Here is a 14,289-nt window from a genome sequence, read left to right as displayed (position 1 = left end):
AGAATTTTGATGCCATTAGGTAAGTGACCAAAGACTTTTGTGGCAGCATAATTTACCCCTTTCTGAGCCAAAGTTAGATTTAACCATGAGTAGTGAAGATCATCCTTTTTCCTAGTGTTGTAGCCACGCAGACTGCTATTACTTTTGAATTCGTTCGGATTGTTAATAACAAATTTCGTAAGTGAATATATATATATATATATATTTTGTGAGGCTACAGTGAAAATCTCTAGCTCTTTAATCAAGTGTCTGCAGGATGATCTTGGACGAGCTCCAGCAATTATTCTGATTACACGCTTTTGTGCAATGAACACTCTTTTACTCAATGATGGGTTACCCCAGAATATGATGCCATACGAAAGCAGAGAATGAAAATAGGCGTGGTAAGCTAATTTACTGAGATGTATATCGCCAAAATTTGTAATGACCCTAATAGCATACGTAGCTGAACTCAAAGGTTTCTGCAGATCTTCAGTGTGTTTTTTCCAGTTCAACCTCTCATCAATGCATACACCTAGAAATTTTGAATATTCTACCTTAGCTACCGATTTCTGATCGAAGTCTATATTTATTAATGGTGTCACTCCATTTACTGTGTGGAACTGTATATACTGTGTTTTGTCGAAGTTTAATGAGAGCCCGTTTGCAGAGAACCACTTAATGATTTCCTGAAAAACATCGTTTACAATTTCACCAGTTAATTCTTGTCCGTTGGGTGTGATAGCTATACTTGTATCATCGGCAAAAAGTAGCAGCTTTACATTTTCGTGAATATAGAATGGCAAGTCATTAATATATATTAAGAACAGCAGAGGACCCAAGACCGAACCTTGCGGCACCCCATTCATGATTGCTCCCCAGTTTGAGAAATCACCAATTTCTTGCTTATTAGGTGAACTATTTATTTCAACTTTCTGCACTCTTCCACTTAGGTATGATTTAAACCATTTGAGCACTGTCCCATTCATACCACAGTACTTGAGCTTATCTAAAAGTATTCAATGATTCACACGATCAAAAGCCTTTGAGAGATCACAAAAAGTCCCAACGGGTGACTTCCGGTTACTCAGAGCATTTCATATTTCATTAGTGAAAGTATATATAGCATTTTCCATTGAGAAACCTTTCTGGAAACCAAACTTACATTCTGTTAAAACTTTATTTTTACAAAGGCTTGAAGCTACTGTACAATACATTACTTTTTCAAGAATAAATAATGTTGTTGTTGTTGTTGTCCTCAATCCGAAGACTGGTTTGATGCAGCACTCAACACTACTCTGTCCCTTGCAAGCCTCTTCACTTCTGAATAACTACTGAAACCCACACCAACTTGAATTACTTACGGTACTCCTTTCTTGGTCTCTCTTTACGATTTTAGCCCCACTCGCTACCCACCAATATTAAATTTGTGATCTCTTGAAATCTCATAATGTCTCGTATCAAACGATCCCTTCTTTTGGTCAAGTTGTGTTACAAATTTTCTGTTTCGCCAATTCTGTTCAGCATCTATTTAGTAAAGCGATCTACCCATCTAATCTTCAGCAGTGACCTGTAGCACCACATTTCAAAAACTTCTATTCTCTTCTTGTCGAAACTGTTTTACGTCCATGTTTAACATACGCAGAAGCCAACGCTCCAAACAAATGTCTTCAGTAAAGACTTCCTAACAGCTAAATTTACATTATATGTTAACAGACTTCCTGCTGTTGCCAATCATTGCCATTCATTGCCTCAGCATCACAGTATCATATGTCCCACCTCATCTTTCCATTTGTATAATGTAGCCCTTCTGTACGTCGCTCCCACCTCTCATCTTTTCCTTCTTTGCGTACAACTGGTTTTCCGTCTGAGACCTGTTTCTCTTATATACATTACAGGTATTCGCAGTTGCGAATGTGGACAACCGCCAGCTGTAGAATGGAACGACGGCAGTGAAAATTTGTGCCGTACCGGGACTCGAACCCGAATTTCCCGCTTATCGCGAGGGGTCGCCTTACCATTTTTTTTTACTTTTCCATTTTTTCTGACAAAAGAAATAAAACAAAATAATAATCATCCCTACGGGACACCGCCATTTGTGTCCGTACCAAACAAAAATGAACTCTTTCCTCTTCAGGCATTGCCTTCCTAACAATACGTAACCACGCCCCATCTAAAATGTGAAGAAACTATACAATACGGGACTAACGTGTGTGCGCCAATCCACAAAAACACGCTGAAAGGAAGAAGGGGGAGAGTATTTCCAATAGGGTGTGGAAGGAATTTTTTTAATTGTTTTTTATTTTGTTTTATTTTATTTTTATTTTTATTTGTATAGATATCAATGTGCGAACAGTGATAGTTAATCAAGCCTGAAAAACTAAAACAGAATGAAGACACCATCGAAGATAGTAAACATAAATAACATGAGAATAAAGCTACGACATCGTAGTTGCGCTTCCCAGCGACTGCGCCCACTGATACAGATAGTTCTGTGTATGATCGTTTGCAGCACATCTACCACTGCCTTGAGCATTTCAAATTCACGGCGGTTTGTGAAAGGCAATCCATAGATAGTTTGCGAATCATTGTCGATATCTGTTATGCCCGGCAATAGCATGATGTCTTTCCTGCAAATAGAGCCAGAATGCAAGTAAATTCTTGTGTCCGTCACGATAGAGGTAATGGACCGCTTGTCCACGTATCCAGGTGCCGGAGTTGGTCCGAGTCTTGGGGTAAAATGTCTCATCCGGAAACAATAACTTGCGTGCAGATATATGCTCCGGCGTAACTCGCAAGAGATAAGCCGGCATCTGCCGCACTAGGTGCCAAACCGGTTCCGCCTCTCCACAGCTGAGGCGGTGCTCGTCAGAATCTACTGTATTACAACCCACACAATTGGGAGATTCTGCCATGTGGATATTGTAGAGACGTTCTTGTGTCACCAACTTTCCATTAACGACTACGTACCATTGGGAAACAACATCGGAATCGAGCATGGCATCGTGTACAGTCTTCCACACCACGCGCCACCGTACATCAGGATATTTTAGTTTGACCACATTTAGAGCATGTCGTGATATAGGCGTCGAGTTGTGGCCATTCGTGGTGTCGTGAGCGCTACACTGCAATAACTTTGTTCCAGATAGAAACGTCCTATATAAAAGAGGGGCGCTGGGATGTCCTGTAGTGACACGGGCGCTCTTAGTGAAGCAGGTCGTAGCGCCGTCAGAAGCAAGCTCGTGAGCTTGTAGGACAACGGCGCAGCAGACATAAATGTGAGCTAACATAGAGGGCAATGGCCCTGTCATGGACCTTAACTAGGCCGAGACCACCTTTGTCCTTGGGGAGGGTAAGAGAGATGTATCTGATCTTCAGTCTGGCACCGCGTGACCGCTACGGTCGCAGGTTCGAATCCTGCCTCGGGCATGGATGTGTGTGATGTCCTTAGGTTAGTTAGGTTTAAGTAGTTCTAAGTTCTAGGGGACTGATGACCTCAAATGTTAAGTCCCATAGCGCTCAGAGCCATTTGAACCATTTTGAAGTATCCCAGCGCTGCCATAATGCTACGCGCCAAGGGGTTCGGAATCCATTAGGCTATCCGTGCATGACTCACGGCCAGGCTCAAACTTCCATACGTGGTCAGCCATGTGTCTCGTGCATTCATATGTATTTTCCTCAAAAGGTGAGACATTTTACTTGAAAGTCGCAGACCCAGTGTCGGCGGATAAATACGATATTGCAGTCCCTGTGTGTTTCCGAATTACGATGCAAAGTTCCTTTGTACATGCATGGATGTCCAAAGGAACTTTGCATCGTAATTCAGAAACACACAGGGACTGCAATATCGTATCTACATCCCTTTTCCCCATAGGCCTCTTTAACTATCCTGTAGGCGATATCTTTCTGTGCCCTTATTATTATTATTTTCGATTATTCCCATTTAAGAGAGCGTTTGAACTTAAATTCCTTTATGATGATTGTTTACGTTTCTTCTGAGCCCAAATTTTCTTCATGTGTTCACTGTGTTGTTTCTTTCGCTCCACTGTCCATTTGCATCCTGGTCTCTTCTGTGTTGTGGTGTCAGATTTATGTTTTTTGATGATGTTCCTGAATTCAGTTCTATTTTCTGCATCGTGTGCTGTTATGTGTGCTTGTCTGAGGTCCTCTTCAACTTCTTTTATCCATTTTGTTTTTCCCCTGCCTGAGTTGATGACTTTAAGAATTCGCTTTGAAATTCTGTTTTCATTCATCCTGTGGATCTGTCCGTAGAACTGCATTCTTCTTTTCCTTATTGTATCCTTAATCTTGTCTGTGTATTTATATAATTCTGATGTTGGTCTCTTCTTCCAGATTCCTTGCTCTTGTATCAGGCCAAAAATTTTCCTGAGAATTTTCCTTTCTTGTTTCTCTATTTCTTTGAATTTAGTTTGCCCACCTATTTGTGTTGTTTCAGATGCATACAGTGCCTCCGGAAGTACGACAGTGTTGTAGTGCCTCAATTTTGCGTTAATGGATATGGACTTTTCGTTATGCCGGCCGCGGTGGTCTAGCGGTTCTAGGCGCTCAGTCCGGAGCCGCGTGACTGCTACGGTCGCAGGTTCGAATCCTGCCTCGGGCATCGATGTGTGTGATGTCCTTAGGTTAGTTAGGTTTAAGTAGTTCTAAGTTCTAGGGGACTGATGACCATAGATGTTAAGTCCCATAGTGCTCAGAGCCATTTTGAACTTTTCGTTATAATCGTTCCACGTGAGTTTATATGCTTTCTGTAGTTTTTTTATTCTTTCCTCATTGGCCTTTAGGTTGATCCCTGATGGCTGGATGATTTCTCCCAGGTACTTAAATTGTGGTACTTGTACTATTTTCGCATGGGTTGTCACAATAGGCAATTTGTCTTCTGGCACTCTTTCTATGTACTGGGTTTTCTCATATGAGATTTGCAGGCCAGTTCTTTGTGCAATTTCGTGTAACTTCTCTATGGCGTTAGTGACTTCTTTTCCATTATTTGTGAGGATTGCAAGGTCATCCGCAAAAGCTAAACACTTCACATTGGATCTATTATCTTTTCTACTGCCAATTTGGATTCCTTTGACTTCTTTTTCCCATGTCCTGATAATTTTTTCAAGAATGATATTAAAGAGTAATGGTGAAAGTCCGTCACCCTGTCGCACTCCAGTTTGGATTTCAAATGGTTCCGAGATATCCCCCATAAATTTAACCTTGGAGACTGTGTCAGTTAATGCTTGCCGAATGATTGCTCTTGTCTTTCTGTCAATGCTGAATTCTTCCAGCGTCTTACAGAGCGCTACTCTGTCTATTGAGTCGTGGGCCTTTTTAAAATCTACAAAAGTAACCACTGTGTTTCGGGTGTTTCTCATCTGGAGAATCATTTTCAGATTCCAGATCTGCTCTATGCATGATCGTCCCTTGCGAAAACCAGCCTGGTATTCTCCTATTTGTGGGTCAGCTTGTTCTTCTAATCTATTCATGAGAACTTTTGATAGGATTTTATATGTGACCGGTACGAGTGAGATACCCGTGTAATTATTTGGTTCAGTTTTGTCCCCTTTTTTGTGGATTGGATGGATGAGTGCGCATTTCCATTCAGAAGGGATCAGTTCTGTTTCCCAAATGTTTAATATGGTTTTGTGAATTTTTCCTGTTAATCTTTCATCATTTAGTTTCCATAGTTCTGCAATAATTCTCCTGGGGCTCTGTTGTTTTTCAGTGTCTTGATAATTTCTAATGTTTCGTTGATGGTTGGCGGTTTTGCGTCAGGATTTGGTGTAGACGTCTGGTAGTGAATATCCTCTGTAGGTCTTTCGCAGTTGAGAAGTTTGTTGAAATAGTCTGCGAGGATTTGGCAGTTATTCTTCGTGTTAGTTTCTAGTGAACCATCCGGTTTCTTGAAGCAAAGATTGGGTGGCTGGTATCCTGCAATATGTTCTTTAAACGTCTTATAAAAATTCCTGGTGTTGTTCTTCTTAAAGGTTCTATCTCATCTAGTCGTCGTTTGTCATAATTTCCTTTTTCCCTCCGAATAGTTTTCGATGTTTCTTTTCGGATTACTAGAAATTGTTGCCGTTTTTCTGATGTTTTGTGACTATTGAAGTTTTTCCAGGCATTGGTCCTTTCTTCTATTGCTTGGTCACATATTATATTCCACCACCTGTGTTTTCTCCTTCTCGGGATTTGACCCAATTTCATCGTGGATTTGAAGACGTCCACAAGTTCTGTCCAGTTTGTGGTGTTTGTCTGGCCAATTTCCTGTAAGATGTTTTCCTTGTTGAGCTTTATGTATTCGGGGTGTGGTCTCAGCACTTTGTTTAGTTGTGGCTTTTTTCTATTGGGTTGTAATCTGGTCTTTATCTGTAGAATATGGTGGTCTGATTCAAAATATCCCCTTCTCGTTTTCACATTCAGAATTTCTGCTGTGTTACTCTTGGAGATGGCCACATGGTCTATCTGGAATTCACCCAACATAGTGGTGGGCGACTTCCAAGTATACAGTTTCTTGTTGGGTTTTTTGAATTGTGTTGACATAATTACGAAGCCGAAATTTTCGCAAAAGCTTATCAATCTTTCCCCATTCTTGTTAGTTCCCTTGTGAAATGTATGGATCCCGGTGGATTTCCTGTATTTTTTCTCTTTGCCTAATTGTGCGTTAAAGTCGCCTGACAAGATTATTACATGGTGTTTGGCAATTTTGTTTACCGTCTCTTCAAGGTCATTCCAGAAGTCATCCACTTTCTGGCGGTTCTTCTTGTTATAGTTATTTGTGGGTGCGTGTGCGTTGATCAAGGTATATGCTTTGTTGACCGATTTGACGGAGAGCGTTGATATACGTTCTGAGGCAGACTGGAAGTCAATGACAGAGTCGCTGATAGATTTGTGGACTGCAAATGCTGCACCAAACTGTTTGAGTCCTTCCTCATTAGTTTTAACTGCTGGTTTTCCTTTGTGGATCCTGTAGTTGTCTGTATCAAAATGGTTTTCGTCCGTAAATCGTGTTTCCTGGATTGCAAGGATCTTGATCTGGAATTTTTGCAGCAATTCTGTAAGTTGTTTGATCTTGCCCAGTTTGAAGAGAGTATTAGTATTGAGTGTACCGATGAAGTATCGTTGTTTTGTGTGTAATAATTTGGACGTCGTCTGGTTCTCAACCTTAGGCGCAACATGATGCTCCTGGTCCCCCGGAATCCGATGACCAGGTAAAGCCAGCCTTGCGACTGGTGCCCGGGGTAGTGGATTCGTTCCTTGTGTTATCTTCACGTTTGGTTTTCAAGTTGAAAACTAACTTGGTGGTGGTCCTTCCGAGGAAAGATCACGAGGAATAGGACTTGATTGTTGAGATCAAGAAGGTTGCTGCAGCCACCACCATCTAGGCGAACAGACGCTGACCCCTAACCGCTGGATACCAGGCAGACGTTAGTGGATTTCGGTTGATAGTTATGGTCCAGCCCGGGTATGTTATTTCCCCGGTACCCTCAATATCTGGACAGCATTCCCCTATCCGCCACCGGGGGAGGCGCCCGATGGGAGACTTATCAACTCCACACGGGCTTTCTATACCCTTATTATACATTTTTTTTTTCTATAGATATACATTTGTTCTCAAGCCATTCCTGCTTAGCCTATTTGTTAATCACGTTTTTGCGCTTTTCTGTTCTCATTCTGCTGTTTCATCTGCTGCATTTTTATATTTTCTCCTTCTATAAATCAAATTCCGTGTCTCCTATGTTTTCAAAGGATTTCTAGTACGTTTTGTCTTCTTACCAATTCGAGCACCCTCTGCCTTCTCTATTTCATCTGTCAAAGCTACTCGTTTGTCTTTTACTTAGTCCGTTCTCCTGTTTCAGACGATCGTTGCCTAGTACTTCCTTCGAAACTCTCAATCCATGGTTCTTTCAACGTCCCAAAGCCCCATATCCTTAATTTCTTACTTTTTTCAAATTCTTTTGCTTTAATCTACATGTCGTAACCAGTAAATTGTGGTCAGAGTCCAAATGTGCCCCTGAGAATGTCATACAGTTCAAAATTTGATTCTAAAATGCGTCTTACCGTTATATATACAGCCTTCTCCCCCCCCCCCCTCCCCATTTTTCCTCTTCTGTCCCTTCCTACCACTGAATTCCAATCATCCATCACAATAAAGTAAATGTTCCTCACCCTAAAGTATCAGAATAATTTCGTTTACCTGTCCACTGAATCTTTCAAACTCTTCACCATATTCATAGTTGGGTGGCATATAAATTTTTACTGCTGTAGTGGGTGCTGACTTCGTCTCTATCTTTGGTACTATAACACGTTCACTACGCTGTTCATTATTTGGCCTACTCCTGAATTAACTCAATTTAATTTTGCATTTATAACCCTGTACTCACTTGATCAAAAGTCCTGTTCATCTTGCCACCAAACTTCACTAATATCCGCTGTGTCTATCTTCAACCTATCGATTACCCTTTTTAAACTCTCTAACCTACCTACCTGATTGAGGGATCTAACATCCCATGCTCCTATCCGCAGAATAACAAAAAATGGCTCTGAGCACTGTGGGCCTTAACTACTGAGGTCATCAGTCCCCTAGAACTTAGAACTACTTAAACCTAACTAACCTAAGGACATCACATCCATGCCCGAGGCAGGATTCGAACCTGCGACCGTAGCGGTCACGCGGTTCCAAACTGACGCGCTTAGAACTGCACGGCCACACCGCCCGGCCCGCAGAATAACAGTTTTAACCGTTTACGGAACCAATATGGTAAGTGTGGTGTCACCGCCAGACACCACACTTGCTAGGTGGTAGCTTTAAATCGGCCGCGGTCCATTAGTACATGTCGGACCCGCGTGTCGCCACTGTCAGGGATCGCAGACCGAGCGCCACCACAAGGCAGGTCTCGAGAGACTGACTAGCACTCTCCCCAGTTGTACGGACGACGTAGCTAGCGACTATACTGACGAAGCCTCGCTCCTTTGCCGAGCCGATAGTTGGAATAGCCTTCAGCTAAGTCAATGGCTACGACCTAGCAAGGCGCCATTAGTAACATTGCATGTATCTAAAGAGTCTCACTTGTATCGCCACAATCTCCAGATGTACCAAAAGGATGGATTAAAGTTAAGTATTCCAGAAGCTACGTACTTTTCTTTATAGCATTCATTACGTATCCTGTTTCGGACCTCACGCCATCCTGCTTTAGCTTAGCGCGTGCCTTTCGGCTTCCTCTCATTGTGTCTAGGCTGTCTTGTCTAGACACAACAGTAAGTGCATGTTGACTAAAGTTACAAGACCAGGTCGGTCAATCATCCACACTGCTGTTCTGCTACCACTGAAAACGTTGCTGTGGCTCTTCGAGAACAACTTGTTTTGTCTGAGCTCTCCACACGTACCTCTCCATTGTGGTTGCACCTTTGGTGTGGCTATCTATGTCGTGAAGCCACCCCACTTCAAGAATATCTGTGTTTCATGGGGCAGATTGTCACAGAAACCATAAAAATAAATTTAGTTTTTACAGAAAATCTACCACCATGGATGTCAACACTGACAACTTACTATGCCATCCCAGCCAATACTAAATAGCATATTTCAGAGACTCTATACACCGTTTTCAAAATTTGCTATCAGTACCAATGATCAACAGAATGAAATCGCTATAATTAAGACAGTTGCCTATAACAGTGCCTATGATAATCCTGCAAAAATTGACGAAGTCCATAACAGAGTAAAAGCAAAAACACAAATTTAAAGAACAGTAATCTGCAAAACATTTATTCCAACAGAAGCTAAACCAAAACATATTGTGATCCTATTCACAGGCCCTCTATCCAAGTAACAAGCACAGTAAATTGAAGAAAAAGGAGAAAAATAAATCCGTGGTAAGTCTTTCCAATGCTCGTCACAGTCGCAGTAAATCAGGGATATACAAGCTCACATGAAATTCAAACCGAAAGTTCTACGCTGATCATACAAGTAAGAGTTGTGAGGCAAGACACAAAGTAGACCTGGTAACTTGAACAAATCTACATTTACAGCTCACATTTGCAGCTTGTCAAAAAAGGGAGCCACTATGAATCTTTCAGAAGAAACAGAGGTAAATACATCTTCATCGTGATGGTCGCATATCCAGTTTCTTGGATTCTAGAGGCTACTGTTTTTCAACCTTTTCTATCCGTTTACAGCTTTTCCTGAAGGAGACAACTTGCGGCGGCGTCCTTAACTACGGCGATTTATCTTCTCCTTGGCCGTCCAAGGGAGCAATGGGAGCACGTATAACCAAAATGAATTCAGCATGCAAACTAACTATGCACATCTACGATAAGAAAAATATTTCGATCATTCGATGATTGTAAAATTGAGACAGTCTTCGGCCCTGAAGTCTTACACGCTGCAGGAAGCACGAAACTAATGAGAAGAGGGGTACCTACATAGTACGGGGGACGTTCAATAAGTAATTCAACACTTTTTTCTCGGACAAGTTCGGTTTAAAAAACGCGGAATTTGTAGTGGGACATCGTGGAACATATCTGCTTCAGCTCGTATAGTTTCATGAAGTTGCTATTGGTATCCGGGCCGATCTGTTCATCGTGTGGCAATACGTACACAATGATTACAAAACTACTACACGTCAAAATTTTTGCACAGCTCACCAGCATAACACAAATATCAACAGCTATAGATGGATATCAACGTTCAAAATGGTTCAAATGGATCTGACCACTATGGGACTTAACATTTGAGGTCATCAGTCCCCTAGGCTTAGAACTACTTAAACCTAACTAACCTAAGGACATCAGACACATCCATGCCCGAGGCAGGATTCGAACCTGCGACGGTAGCGGTCGCGCCGTTCCAGACTGTAGCGCCTAGAACCGCTCGGCCACTGCGGCCGGCGGATATCAAGGTCTTTTATGTATTTCATAACATCACTCGCTGCTGTGAGGAAATCTTCGATAGGACTCTTACAGGCACGTGCGGGGCATGTCGATACGACACGAGCAAGTGTCTGCCGCTGCCCACCACAGTCACGGGATGGTGAAGATTTGCCGCCACTTGTAGAGAGTGCCTCCACATCGTGCTTGGCCCGTTCGGATGCGGTTAAAGGTGGTCCAAATTATCCGAGACAGGTCGAATCCAAGGGGTTTCTTCTGGGTGCAGGGCAGCCTCAGGCATTGTGGGGAACTGTTTTGTTGCCAGCAGCGTCTCCGTTCATCGATGGCATTGAATGCGGTTTCCCTGAGAGTTCTGGCTGTGGCGAGAGAGGTACGTCTCGATCTTAATATTTTTCGGTCCATAGGGAGTACGTCGTCCATTATTGGGAGGTCGTTGTTTTCAGCGATCTTCTGGTAGTCACACTGTAGCGCTCTGTTCTGTCTGATATCAGATTGTGGAACGTGGCTCAAGATCGGTGGACAGTATGTGCGAGCAGATCGTATTGACCCACTAACAATATGCAGGGCCTCGTTAAGCTGTAAGTCTGTCTTTTTTACGCGTGGGCTATTAAGCCAGACAGGTGCACAGTACTCTGCTGCTGAGCACACCGAACTGAGTGCTGATACCGGAGAGTGTCTGCTGGCGGTCCCCAACGAGAGCCGCGGAGTCTACGGACTGTTGTTTCTGGTTTTGAGCTCAACAGACGTTCGTGTCAAGTGCTCTTTAAAAGAAGGTATCCTATTTAACGTGATCTCAGGGTATTTAGAGTGCATATTATGATGAAGTTCATCTCCTTCAAAATAGACATCGAGCGCTCTGTACTCCAATCTACTGGACAGATGAATATGTTGTGTTGGCAGTAGAGCCAACACCGTGTTACTAGAGGAGGCCGAAATGCACGCGTTTCAGCTCACGCAGGCTGGCGTGAGGAGGGAAGGACTATACTGGAACATGACAAGGAATTACACTCCTGGAAATTGAAATAAGAACACCGTGAATTCATTGTCCCAGGAAGGGGAAACTTTATTGACACATTCCTGGGGTCAGATACATCACATGATCACACTGACAGAACCACAGGCACATAGACACAGGCAACAGACCATGCACAATGTCGGCACTAGTACAGTGTATATCCACCTTTCGCAGCAATGCAGGCTGCTATTCTCCCATGGAGACGATCGTAGAGATGCTGGATGTAGTCCTGTGGAACGGCTTGCCATGCCATTTCCACCTGGCGCCTCAGTTGGACCAGCGTTCGTGCTGGACGTGCAGACCGCGTGAGACGACGCTTCATCCAGTCCCAAACATGCTCAATGGGGGACAGATCCGGAGATCTTGCTGGCCAGGGTAGTTGACTTACACCTTCTAGAGCACGTTGGGTGGCACGGGATACATGCGGACGTGCATTGTCCTGTTGGAACAGCAAGTTCCCTTGCCGGTCTAGGAATGGTAGAACGATGGGTTCGATGACGGTTTGGATGTACCGTGCACTATTCAGTGTCCCCTCGACGATCACCAGTGGTGTACGGCCAGTGTAGGAGATCGCTCCCCACACCATGATGCCGGGTGTTGGCCCTGTGTGCCTCGGTCGTATGCAGTCCTGATTGTGGCGCTCACCTGCACGGCGCCAAACACGCATACCACCATCATTGGCACCAAGGCAGAAGCGACTCTCATCGCTGAAGACGACACGTCTCCATTCGTCCCTCCATTCACGCCTGTCGCGACACCACTGGAGGCGGGCTGCACGATGTTGGGGCGTGAGCGGAAGACGGCCTAACGGTGTGCGGGACCGTAGCCCAGCTTCATGGAGACGGTTGCGAATGGTCCTCGCCGATACCCCAGGAGCAACAGTGTCCCTAATTTGCTGGGAAGTGGCGGTGCGGTCCCATACGGCACTGCGTAGGATCCTACGGTCTTGGCGTGCATCCGTGCGTCGCTGCGGTCCGGTCCCAGGTCGACGGGCACGTGCACCTTCCGCCGACCACTGGCGACAACATCGATGTACTGTGGAGACCTCACGCCCCACGTGTTGAGCAATTCGGCGGTACGTCCACCCGGCCTCCCGCATGCCCACTATACGCCCTCGCTCAAAGTCCGTCAACTGCTCATACGGTTCACGTCCACGCTGTCGTGGCATGCTACCAGTGTTAAAGACTGCGATGGAGCTCCGTATGCCACGGCAAACTGACTGACACTGACGGCGGCGGTGCACAAATGCTGCGCAGCTAGCGCCATTCGACGGCCAACACCGCGGTTCCTGGTGTGTCCGCTGTGCAGTGCGTGTGATCATTGCTTGTACAGCCCTCTCGCAGTGTCCGGAGCAAGTATGGTGGGTCTGACACACCGGTGTCAATGTGTTCTTTTTTCCATTTCCAGGAGTGTAGAATTCAGAAAGCGGACGTAATTAGTTTGATACTTAACTTTAATCCATTAATGATGAACGTCGCTCTTGACGGTACATGATTCACAATATTATCTGTTCAGAATACATTCATAGTAACTGAATATGGCGCCTTGCTAGGTCGTAGCAAATGACGTAGCTGAAGGCTATGCTAAATTGTCGTGTACAACTGGGGCGAGTGCTAGGGAGTCTCTGTAGACTAGACCTGCCGTGTCGCGGCGCTCGGTCTGCAATCACTGATAGTGGCGACACGCGGGTCCGACGTATACTAACGGACCGCGTCCGATTTAAAGGCTACCACCTAGCAAGTGTGGTGTTTGGCGGTGACACCACAGAAAACACGCAACTTCTGATTTATTTAAGTTTGGTTGTAACCTCAGTTTACGGAAATTGTAGCCTAAGACGTCTAGATCAGAAGTTAGTGTTTCTTCAGTTGTTTCAAGGGTTCTGTGTTGGGTAGCTATTGCCCAGTCGTCTGTGTTGCCAAACTTTCTGGACTGTGTTGGGGGAATATCAGATATATGTAGGTAATCCATTATTCAATATTTTTGGGTAACTAGTGTCTTTTTCTGTAGTAACAGTAAATGCCCTTCCGGTTAACATGTTGTTAGTTTTGTTGTCCGTTTGCATGGGACAAGTTACAATAATTTATAAAGCAGCCCATGCCTCCAAACTGTCTCATATGCTGCGGTTAGACTTGAGCAGCGAAATCCAGCTTGCTCAAGAGTAAGGTTCTGAAAGATTACTGGACTAATCCGATTGTGCGGAATTCTTTCAAGGAACTTATAAACAGTGCTCAGTAGTATAATTGGGCGTCAGTTCTCAAGCTGGTATGGTGTATTGCAGGGTTTGAATATTGCCATGATTTTTGATTGCTTCATTTTCTGTGGGACTGAATCACATGTCATAATGTCAGAGAAGAAATCCGCCAGCCACCTTTTTGGGTACTTCACACTGCAGAAGAAATTATGGGTGG

Source organism: Schistocerca serialis, chromosome 10 (genome assembly GCF_023864345.2).
Source record: "Schistocerca serialis cubense isolate TAMUIC-IGC-003099 chromosome 10, iqSchSeri2.2, whole genome shotgun sequence".
Lineage (NCBI taxonomy): Eukaryota > Metazoa > Arthropoda > Insecta > Orthoptera > Acrididae > Schistocerca > Schistocerca serialis.
This window is presented reverse-complemented; position numbering follows the sequence as displayed.